This window comes from Hylobates moloch, unplaced genomic scaffold (assembly GCF_009828535.3).
Source record: "Hylobates moloch isolate HMO894 unplaced genomic scaffold, HMol_V3 SCAFFOLD_7, whole genome shotgun sequence".
In the NCBI taxonomy this organism is placed as follows: Eukaryota; Metazoa; Chordata; class Mammalia; order Primates; family Hylobatidae; genus Hylobates; species Hylobates moloch.
This window is the reverse complement of record NW_026652282.1, coordinates 32312827-32325692: the sequence shown is the minus strand read 5'-3', so window position 1 is coordinate 32325692 and position 12866 is coordinate 32312827.

The window sequence follows — 12866 nt, the reverse complement described above, 5'->3', positions numbered from 1 at the left end:
GTATTATATTAAAAGGTAAGTCATTTTATTAAGACATAACAATCTTAAATATTTATGCAACTGATTGGAGAGCTTCAAAAAACATGAAACAAAAACTAATAGAACTGAAAAGGGAAATTGGAAAATCTATGATAATAGTTGAAGACTACAGCATTCCTGGCAGTTGACAATACAATAGCTAATAGTGCAGGATATATAAGACTTGAATAAAACTGTCATCTAGCTTGGCCAAATTGACAGATACAGAACACTCTATCCAATCACAGCACAACAAAGAACACATGCTATGCAATAAAACAAATCTTAATGATTGTAAAAGGATTGAAATAATACAAAGTATGTTATCTTACCAAAAAAGTTATACAAAAAATCAGTAACAGAAAGATACATAGGAAATCCACAAATAATTAGAAATTAAATGCTACAGTTCTAAATTACCCATTTGCGAAAGAATAAATCACAATAAAAATGAAATGGTATTTTGAAAAGATTAAAGTGAATACACCACATATTGAAATTTGTGGGTTACAGTGAAAGACATGCTTAGAGGGAAATTATAGTTTTAAATATTTATATTAGAAAAAAAGGTCTTGATTCAATGATCTAGGTTTCCACTTTAAAAGACTGGGAAAGATGAGTAATATAAAATGAAAATAAGGAGAAGAAAAGAATGATAAAAGGAGGAGCTGAAACAAAACAGAAAATTAACATATAATACAGAAAGATTAATGAAAACAAAATATTATATTTGAAAACATTTATAAATTGATAAAAGTATCATGCTAAATTGACCCAAATATAAAGAGAAGACAAAATTACCAGTGTCAACAATAGAGATGATAACTCTAGATACTGTAGTCATTAAAAGAATAAAAAGAGGATATTATAAACAATTTCATGTCTATAGACTTGTAAACATGACCGAAATGGAAAAATTCCTTAAAGACACATCTACCAAAGCTCACTCAAGAAGAAATAGATTATTTGAAAAGGACTTCATATATTAAAATATTGGATTCATAGTAAACTCTAAAAAGCAAACTCCAGGCCCAGATAGCTTCACTGGTAAATTCTACTGAACATTTAAGATAAAAGTAATACCAATTCTGCACAAATTCTAGAAAATAGAACATAAGCAAAGCCTTCTTTACTCACTTTATGAAGAAAACATTTCTCCGATCCCAGAACAAGACAAATATATTAAACGAAAAAAAACTAAACCACAAATCAATTTGCCTCATGAATATTTATGCAAAAATCTAGTGAGTCCAGGAAGATGCAAAAGTAATAATAAATCATGATGAAGTGAGGTGTATATTAGAAATTCAATGTTGGTTTAACATTTGAAAATCAAAGGATTTTGACATACTGACCATGTGTAAGTAAAATATACGATTTTCTAAATAGATACAGAAAAAATTTACAGAAGTATAAAAATGATTGATGATTTAAAAAATTCTGCAAAGTAGAGTAGAAGAAAACTTCCTCAAATTGATAGTGGGCATCTATTAAAAACCTACTAAGAGGCCGTGCATGGTGGCTCACGCCTGTAATCCCAGCACTTTGGGAGGCTGAGGTGGGCGGATCACAAGGTCAGGAGATCGAGACCATTCTGGCTAACACGGTGAAACCTTGTCTCTACTAAAAATACAAAAAATTAGCTGGGCGTGGTTGCGGGCGCCTGTAGTCCCAGCTACTCGGGAGGCTGAGGCAGGAGAATGGCGTGAACCCAGGAGGCGGAGCTTGCAGTGAACGGAGATTGTGCCACTGCACTCCAGCCTGGGTGACAGAGCTAGACTCCGTCTCAAAAAACAAACAAACAAAAAACACCTATTCTGAAAAAAAACTACAAAAAAAACCTTGAAAATAGTTTTTCTGAAATTTGTTTTCAAAAGTACTCAATAATTAAAAGACAAGCATCCTGACTCAAAAGTGAATAAAAATTTCAACAGGTATCTCATAAAACAAAATATACAAAATTTTAATTAGTACATGAAAAGATGCTCAATGTAATTGATCATTAATAAAATGCGCATTTAAATCATAGTAGATGCCACTACCTGTCCACCAGAATGGCTAAAATTTAAGTACCACCTTTCAGCAATAGAAACTTCTGTATGTTTTTGCTGCAAATACAAAATGGCATAGCTATTTTGAAAACACTTTGGCACTGTCTTAGAAAGTGAAGAATATACTTATCAAGTAACTCAGCAATCTGACTCGTAGGTATTTCTCTAAGAGAAAGGGAAACACATGTTCATGCAAAAATTTTACACAAGTATTCATAACAGCTTTATTCATAATAGTAAAAACCTAGTAACAACCCAAATGTCCAACAACTGGTGAATGAATAAAAAAATTGTGACTCATCTGTACAAAGGTATACTACTAAGCAATAAAAGGCAGGGTACTAGTGATACAACACGGATGGATCTTGAAAACATTATATTAATCAAAAGAAGACAGACTCAAATAAATATATAATTTATTATTTTGCTTACATTAAACGCTTAGAAATGCAAACACACAAATAACAAATCATCAATTACCAGTGGCCAGGGGTGGAATGAGGGGATTGACTGAGATGAGGCATAAAATAACTTGGGGGGAGTAATAAAAATGTTTAATGTCTTCATTGTGATGGTAGTTACACAACTACTATATTATATTTGTAAAAATTATTTGAATTGCACATTTAAATTTGATGCTTACATAGCTTGAGGTTTTACATTGAAGTTTTTAATACATCTTGAGTTAATTATTATATATGGTGAAAGGAAGGGGTCCAGTTTCCATTTTCTGTATACAGCTAGCCAGTTATCTCATGACCATTTATTGAAAAGGGAATCCTTTCCTCATGCTTGTTTTTGTCAGGTTTGTTGAAGATCAGATAGTTGTAGGTGTGTGGTCTATTTCTGGGTTCTCTACTCTGTTCCATTGGTCTGTGTCTGTTCTTGTACCAGTACCATGCTGTTTTGGTTACTGTATCCTTGTAATACAGTTTGAAGACAGTTAACATGATGCCTCCAGCCTTGGTCTTTTTGCTTAGGATTGCCTTAGCTATTTGGGCTATTTTTTTGGTTCCACATGAATTTTGAAATAGTTCCCTCTAGTTCTGTGAAAAAATGTCAATGGTAGTTTAATGGGAATAGCATTGAATCTATAAATTTCTTTGGACAGTATGGCCATTTTCATGATATTGATTCTTCTTATCCATGAGCATGGAATATTTTTCCATTTGTTTGTATCATTTCTTATTTCTTTGAGCAGTGGTTTGTAGTTATCCTTGTAGAAATCTTTCACTTCCTGTGTTAGCTGTTTTCCTAGGCATTTTATTCTTTTTGTGGCAATTGTGAATGAGAGTTCATTAGTGATTTTGCTCTCAGCTTGACTATTGTTGTATAGGAATGCTAGAGACTTTTGCACACTGATTTTGTATCCTGAGACTTTGCTGAAGTTGCTTATCAGCTTAAGAATCTTTTGGGCTGAGATAATGGGGTTTCTAGATATAAGATCATGTCATCTGCAAATAGGGACCGTTTGACTTCCTGTCTTCTTGTTTGAATGCCTTTTATTTCTTTTTCTTGCCTGACTGCCCCAGCCAGAACCTCTAATACTATATTGAATAGAAATGGTGAGAGAGGGTATCTTTGTCTCATGCCAGCTTTCACGGGGAATGGTTCCAGCATTTGCCTACTCAGTATGATGTTGGCTGTGAATTGGTCATATATGGTTCTTATTATTTTGAGGTATGTTCCTTCAATACCTAGCTTATTGAGAGTTTTTAAGACGAAGGAATGTTGAATTTTATTGAAAGCCTTTTATGAATGTGTTGGGATAGTCATGTGGCTTTTGTCTTTAGACTTAAATGTAAAACCCAAAACTATTAAAACCCTGGAAGACGACCGAAGCAATAGCATTCAGGATGTAGGCAGAGACAAAGATTTCATGATGAAAATGCCAAAAGAAATAGCAACAAAAGCAAAAATTGACAAATGGGATCTAATAGTTAAAGAGCTTCTACCCAGAAAAATAAACTATCAACAGAGTAAATAGACAGGCTACAGAATGGGGGAAAATATTTGCAAACTATGCATTGGACAAAGGTCTAATATCCAGCATCTATAAGGGACTTAAACTAATTCACAAGAAAAAGCAAACAACCCCATTAAAAAGTGGGCAAAGGACATGAACAGACACTTCTCAAAAGAAGACATTCATGCAGCCAACAATCATATTAAAAAATAACTCAACATCACTGATCATTAGAAAAATGCAAATCAAAACCACAATGAGATACCATCTCTGACACTAGTCAGAATGGCTATTATTAAAAAGTCAAAGAATAACAGATACTAGTGATGTTGTGGGGAAAAGTGAACACTTGTACACTGTTGGTGGGAACGTAAATTAGTTCAACCATTGAGGAAGACAGTGTGGCAATTCCTGAAAGACCTAAAGAAAGAAATACCATTCAACCCAGCAAACCCATTACTGGGTATATACCCAAAAGAATATAAGTCGTTCTATTATAAAGACACAGGCACGTGTTATGTTCATTGCAGCAGGATTTACAATAGCAAAGACAAGGAATCAACAAGGAATATTCCCTGTTTCAGCTGTTGCTTCTGACACTGCCACCAAATTAATGATGACATTAATCAGGTTATTCAAATTCTATTTCATTTTCTTCAACTTTAAGAATGCTGAGATTACATGGATCTCTATCACCTGTTCCACTTTCTGACACCCTAGAGTCTATAAAGACACAGAGTACTTTTTTTCATACTCTCTTAGAAGACATTCTTAGTAAAATTGGTTTAGAAAAGGTTTCTTTAAAAAGCAAGAACACTTTGAAAATATTTGTTTGCCAAATAGAAAAATTTATTTGTATTTGGCAAAATTCCCAGGATGATGTGTATCCTTTTACCTGAAACAAACCGTGTTTTATCACAGGGATAGACTTAACTATATTAAGTTCATCAAAAGTTACTGTTTTGAGTTTCATCAGCAGCACACTCATTTTGGTACAGCTTTGCTTTCATTTCTTATAAATCATGTAAAAATTGCTTTTCAAGATTGGTAAAACTTTGTGATTTTTTTAATGTAGTACAATTCATTAGGCCCACAAGTAGCCCCTGATGCAGACGTCTGAGGACATCAAAACCATAAGCTTTTATCTCATCAGCATTTTTTCACTAGGTACCTTATCTCCCCCTTCACTTCATGATGCTGTCCTTGATAATGTGGTGATGCTCAACTAGCTGGAGGCCACATGTATCAGGTACTAGAGTCTTGACAGATGTTTGAAAGGTTTACTAGTTTTCCTTATTAACTATGTCTACCTTAAATTGATTTATGATGGAACAAATTAACATCTAAGCGTGAAATGTCCGAGCACTCAAGAACTATAGCCATCAGCTACTGCATAGAATTGAGGTGGAAGGTGTGTTTCTTTGGAAATTTTGTCAAAGGAATTTTAGTTTCCTAATAGGAAGAAAGGGATGTGCTTCAGGAAGTCATTTATACAGCCAACAAACACATGAAAAAATGCTCATCATCACTGGCCATCGAGAAATGCAAATCAAAACCACAATGAGATCCCATCTTACACCAGTTAGAATGGCGATCATTAAAAAGTCAGGAAACAACAGATGCTGGAGAAGATGTGGAGAAATAGGAACACTTTTACACTGCTGGTGGGACTGTAAGCTAGTTCAATCATTGTGGAAGACAGTGTGGCCATTCCTCAAGGATCTGGAACTAGAAATACCATTTGACCCAGCCATCCCATTACTGGGTATACACCCAAAGGATTATAAATCATGCTGCTATAAAGACACATGCACACATATGTTCATTGTGGCACTATTCACAACAGCAAAGACTTGGAATCAACCCAAATGTCCATCAATGATAGACTGGTTAAGAAAATGTGGCACATACACAGCACGGAATACTACGCAGCCATAAAAAAGGATGAGTTCATGTCCTTTGTAGGGACATGGATGAAGCTGGAAACCATCATTCTGAGCAAACTATCACAAGGAGAGAAAACCAAACACCGCATGTTCTCACTCATAGGTGGGAATTGAACAATGAGAACACTTGGACACAGGGTGGGGAACATCACACACCGGGGCCTGTTGTGGGGTGGGGGGAGGGGGAAGGGATAGCATTAGGAGATATAACTAATGTAAATGATGAGTTAATGGGTGCAGCACACCAACATGGCACATGTATACATATGCAACAAACCTGCATGTTGTGCACATGTACCCTAGAACTTAAAGTATAATAAAAAAATTTAAAAATAAAAAAAAGAATTTAGCCAACTTGAACTTCATATTTATAACTCACACGTTTTCCTGCCATAATAAATCACAATGCTTGCTTTTCAAATCTCTTGCAAAGATACATCAAGATTAATATCAATTAATGAAATTTCCTGACATATTCTGGGATTCTCTCTATGAAAAGTACTGACGATTTATTGCATATTTAGTAAACAATAAACCTTATATCTGTCATGTTCTTGCTAAAACTATTTCCCCTCTGATAATTGTGTGAGAGGAGAGAAGTATGATTACACTTCTTGTCAGAATTTCCTTGAAAAGTGTTTTATACAAAGGCAACCAAGCTCTTCGGCATAATTCATTCACAGGCCCACGGCCAATGTAGTGCTTACGGGTATTGCTGGATGCCATTGTGCACTTAACCTCCCTGAAGATGAAAACCCTCCATGGTTGCTCATTCTCAAGACTCCAGGAGCCTCTCTCAGTTTGGAATAATGGCTCTCTGGTGTTAAGCTTGAGTGTTTTATCTTATTTGAGCTGTTCACATCTTACCTGTGCTTTGAGGTAATATCCTTCCCCTGGAGGCAATGCTGCTTTAATAGCGGAGTCATTCAGAAGAGTAAAGACTTACCCTTTTGTCCCAAGGCTTCCATTATTCATCATATTAAATGGAGAGCATAGAAGTATTCCTATTATATTTGACTACATGTGATGGTGGAATTTCAGTTCAAACTCACCTCTGCCATCTTCAAGAAATTCAGAGAATTAATTTTAATTAGTCATAATTTAAAGAACAGTTTGGACGTTCCTCAAAAAACTAAAGATTGAGCTACCATATGATCCAGCCATCCAACTGCTGGGTATATACCCAAAAGAAAGGAAATCAGTATACTGAAGACATATCTTCACTCCTACATCAAAAATTAATTACTGAGCACATGTTGCATACATGTGATTTTTCTGGAAACTGAAACTTAGTGACACTTCAGTCAAAGAGGAAATATATTAAAGGCACTTCAAAACAATTAAAGAAAAATCCAGGATAGAAAATGCAGCTGCACTGCAAATTTTACACAATCAATTTAATCGGTAGGAAACTGCAGCACCTTTGTTTCCTTTATTTTGTAACTAATCTGGGTCCAAGCCCCAACCTGCTTCTTTCCTGGTGGAACACACACACACACACACACACACATTCACAAACACATTTATTGTATATATGTGTATATATGTGTGTATGTATATATGTGTATGCATAATTTGTTTTAAACTTACCTAATTTAAATAAGCTATGCAGTCATTTTAGGTAATACTCTAAGCCCCATTTTAGTTAAACTATTTCAGTCTCTCAGCTCCTTCTGCTCCTAGCCCTTCTCCTTAAAACAGAATCCTGCCTAAGCATCTTCACAGAGGCAGAGCGGGTGTGTTTTTGGGGTAATGGCCTCTCCCTCTTCTGATACATGGTTGCAATACCTACTTGGCAACAGCCCTTGGTGGAGATCAAGGAAGACATTGAAATGAATTCAAGGTGCAATTTTCATTAATTACATTAGCATGGAGGAAGAATTTAGAAGCACATTTGCTGAACTAGAAAAAGCCAAAGATGGTACCCAAAAATGGTATGAACCTAATTCCAGGATTCCAGGCTACAGTGACCAGAATAATATGTCTCTTTTCCCTACAACAAAAGAACCAAACCATGAACTAATCAGAGTTCTTTCTTCTACTGTCTTCTTTCATCTTCTCTCTGTTCTGAATTTATTCAAAGGTTACACCTCCTGACATCCAATTCAAAAATATATAGTGGGAAACTAGAAGGGATTGTTCACATTCAAATATGTTTGATTGCCTAAGAAACAGCAGTATGAACAGGTACAGACTTTTTATTTTTTAAGGCATTGGATGTAGTGCACGCTGCAGAGTGTAATATTTCATGTACTTCACTCTTCAAAAAAAGAATTGCATCTGCATTACTTTCTACTGTATAGGAACCTGAAATTTTAAAGCAGGAGATGGTCCAGAATCTCGAGCACAGTCTCACTAAGTGTCTTATTTCTCTCACCAAGTATGCCACTTCTGGACATTCCACATTGACCCTGGTGGCATGCATCTCAATCTGAACTTCAGGTTTAAGTCTCAGAAAGCTTACATTATTAGCATCAACATTCAGTTCACTTCGACTGAGTTTGAAGCTGTGGGAACCTGTCTTAAATATTAACGAAAAGGATGTTGAAGGAGAAAAACTCAGAGTTCTAAAAATCAAATAAATGTAGATTATAATGGGAAAGTTATAATAAAAATAAAGACTAAGCCTGAAAAGAGTTGGCTAAACTGTTAAAAGTATGGAACAGATATAAGTTAAATCAATTTTCATATATTATTTCAGAATTTAAAAGAGAAATAAAACCATGTAAAATACATGTTTTATTTTTCTGAATTTCTATTTATTTAAAAAATAGAATGATAAATAAAATTTCTCTGGTAATAAATACATTGAGTTTATATTATAAGATACTGAAGGAATCTCTTAACCCCATATCTACGCATGTATGGAAATTTTATACTAGAATATATTGTAAACAAAATAGAGTTCTAGTTTCTAGTTGGATGCTGTGGTTAGCTATATATATTACTTTAATCAAGTTGCTTTACCCCTCTGAGCTAGCTCTAGTGTGGTCATGTGGGAATGGGCTAGCTGTCATTGCCAATCTCCAATGAGATGGCTTCACCCCTTCATGTATGTGAATGATACTTGTAGTATATATATTTTTTCTCAAGTATATGAAAAAAAGTTCCTATAGATTTCAAAAGGGCAATCAGAAAATTAAAAGTTGGCAGTCTGCATCCTAAAATTTTATTTAAAAAGAATTTCTGGACAAGAATCACAGTTCTGAAAAGGTAGGACAATTGTTAGCAAGCCGTGAATCTTTCCATTATCTTGATATCTTTCTTATGAGTAGTTATTTATTTGAATTAGGGTAGAGTAAAATGCTCTAAGAGCCCAACTGAATGTTTTTGATATTCACCCTTATGTTACTAAGAACTGAAAAAAAAAAGAAAAACAGAAAAACCTCCTAGCATATAATTATCCAACCAAACTTTGCCACTAAGAGACTTGACAAGCTCTAGCATGGCTTCTAGCAGCCTAAGACTGTGTCCCTAGGATGACCTTTGTCCCCCTTAAAATACTTGCCTGATAAATCTCAATGCTGCCAGGATAATTTAGGTCTTTTCAGTCAAAATAATTATGAAAGTTCAGAAGACACTGGGTTCTGTCCCCTGTTGCCATAGTTATTACTGAATAAAATTTGTCTTTACTGCTTTCCCTAGTATCCATCTTTATCTTTGACATTATATAAAGCAATATTTTTATGTTGCTGAATAGAATTTCACAGGCCTCTCAACCCCTCTTAGAGCAGTTTCTTTAGAAAGCTTGCATTTTGTTTGAGACCAGCCTGACCAACGTGGAGAAACCCTGTCTCTACTAAAAATACAAAAAAAAAAAAAAAAAAGCTAGTCGTGGTGGCACATGCCTGTAATCCCAGCTATTCGGGAGGCTGAGGCAAGAGAATAGCTTGAACCTGGGAGGCGGAGGTTGCAGTGAGCCAATCCTGGCAAAAAAGATCTGTCACAAAAAAAAAAAAAAAAAAAAAAAAAAAAAAAAAAAAAAAAAAAAAAAAAAAAAAAAAAAAGTAGCATATTTCAATGTTCAATACTATCCCCTCAAAACCTGAAAGCTATCTTTTTGAAGTACAAACCTTCGAGGAGACAACTCTCTCACTCTTGATAACAGTTCTCATGGGAGGATAATGTCCTAACTTTAGTGGGTGCCTTGCTCCAATTTGTATTACTGCCTCCTGTCATCCACATAGGAGAACCTTGTTTCTCTTCCAGATAAGCACCAATTAGCAAACCAGATAGCTTAGTCACAAGGACCAAACTCCTCCTTAACACCCTTCAATGCTTTTTCTTTTAGTACACTCCACCCTTTAAAAATCTCCTGCCTTGGCCGGGCGCGGTGGCTCACGCTTGTAATCCCAGCACTTTGGGAGGCCGAGGCGGGTGGATCACGAGGTCAGGAGATCGAGACCACGGTGAAACCCCGTCTCTACTAAAAATACAAAAAAAAAAATTAGCTGGGCGTGGTGGCGGGCGCCTGTAGTCCCAGCTACTCGGAGAGGCTGAGGCAGGAGAATGGCGTGAACCCGGGAGGCAGAGCTTGCAGTGAGCCGAGATTGCGCCACTGCACTCCAGCCTGGGCAACAGAGCGAGACTCCGTCTCAAAAAAAAAAAAAAAAATCTCCTGCCTTTTGTTTCCGTAAAGTTCAGGTGACACTAGGTTCTCTTCCCTATTGCCATAGTAATTACTGAATAAAATATGTCTTTACTGCTTTACCTAGTATATAGCTTTGTTTATCTTTGACATTATATAAAGCAATATTTTTATTGCTGAATAGAATTTCATTAAAAGAATATGCCACCCTTTATTCATTCCACTTTTAATTAGCTTTTAACTAAACCTCTTTATGAAACAGTTTTTTACTGGACTAAGGCAATTTAGTTATGTACAACTATTAGGTTGTGGTAAATATTGGTAACATCCAATAGTTAGATATAGAAAAAGCTGTCTAACTCCTCTCCCCTGGGACCTCAGAACCAAGTGGTATGTTACAAGTCATGGATAATATTCTGCTACACATGCCACATTTATAGAGATGTAGGCATAATTTTGTTCTTCTATGCATTTCAATAAATGCTTTGCCTGAAATATCTATGTAAGGCAGATGTGACACTATTTCAGAATCCTCAAAAAATGACTGAACACATGAATCAGAAATAATCCTGTACTTAGGGTACCACTCTAAAAGGTATAGAATCTGGGCTTCTCCAGACCTCCTGTCCTGATTCGTGCAAAGGCAGAAATACAGACAATATTGTAGCAAATCCACATATAATTAACAGCATTCTAGTAAGCAATCACAATTATTCCTTACATTATACTAATTAGCAAACCATCTGGAGTTGATCAAAAATAAAGTTAGTTGGAGGACACTTCTGGAGCCTGAATTTCGGAATAAACACTCTGAATGCTAACTAAGTAGGCCCTTTCGTGTATACTCTTGATTAGGGACCTCAAATGTCCACTAATGATATTCAGAGGGTAGACTGAAAAACAGCACACATACATCATATATATAATATATGTACATATATATGTATATGCATATATGTATGTGTATATATATGTATATATGTATATGTATATATATGTATATATGTATATGTATATATGTATGTGTATGTGTATATATATGTATATATATGTATATATGTATGTATATATGTATATATGTATGTATATATGTGTATATGTATGTGTGTGTATATATATATGTCTATATGTATGTATATAATATATATGTATATATATGTGTATATATCCCAATCCATATTTTAAAGAAAATTGTAGATAATATTAAGAATTTTATTTCAAACACCCAAGTCCAACTTGCTCAAACAGAACTAATCCCTACATTAAAGAGTTAGCCCAAGGAGGCTGCTTTTCTTGAGACTGGAGCATACCCATGGCTGTTCATTTGGCTGATCCTGTCCTAGCTTCTCAGCCCTGGGCCATCTGTGAGGTTTAACTCTCTTTAAAGAATCAAAAGTTGGGGGAAAGAAAGCAAAATTTCATCGCTGATTATAGCATATTGTTGAACTCAAGCCCCTGACAGTTAACTCTGAAAAGAATGGGAACATTTCTTTTACTCATTAGCTATTGTCGCAAGACATATTGTCAAAAAAAATTTATTTCACCAAATCTGAAGTTGGATAGTGCAGTTGATACACCTGGGAGTCAGATGATCTAGGCTGGGCTTGGCTGACTCAGCTGTATGCCACGTGCCTCATTTGGGGCTGAGGCTGAATGTGCAACACCTGGTGAAAACTCTTCTCATAGTGATGCCTGAGGTGGAAAAGGGCAAGCAGAAACATGTGGGGCCTTTAAGGCCTAGATTTGGAACTCAGCTCTTGGTCAATTTTACCGACATGCAATAGACCAAAGCAACTCAGCGGGCCAAGCCAAAGTCAAGGGGCTTGGAGGGGCAGTGGGCCCTTGATGAAGCCACTGCAGGGAGGTAGATGCATGGAGGGCTGCAGCACTTAAGTCTGTCATTCAGCATATTGGGCTCCCCACAAACTAAAACATAGTCATACCATTAACTGAATTAAATATTTCCCTTGTCATTATACCTATCAAAGCAGTATTGACAAAATGATACTAACTCCATGTAGTTAGTGTCAGAATTGTATTGCAGTACATCCACTTGGGGGTCTAAACGGCACAGGGGATTTACAGTTTTATCCTGGATATAGAAAATGAAAAAAGTCTATTATTATGCAAAATTTATGTACGTAAATAACTCCATTAGCATTAGCAACATCAAATGTATAGTAAGATTTATATACCTTTTCTGTCTCATATTCAGGAGCAGGGCTACTTTCTTATATGATGAAAAGTTTTCTGGCAGCTAACCTTCAACTTTAGTCAAAATGTGGACCAAAATAACA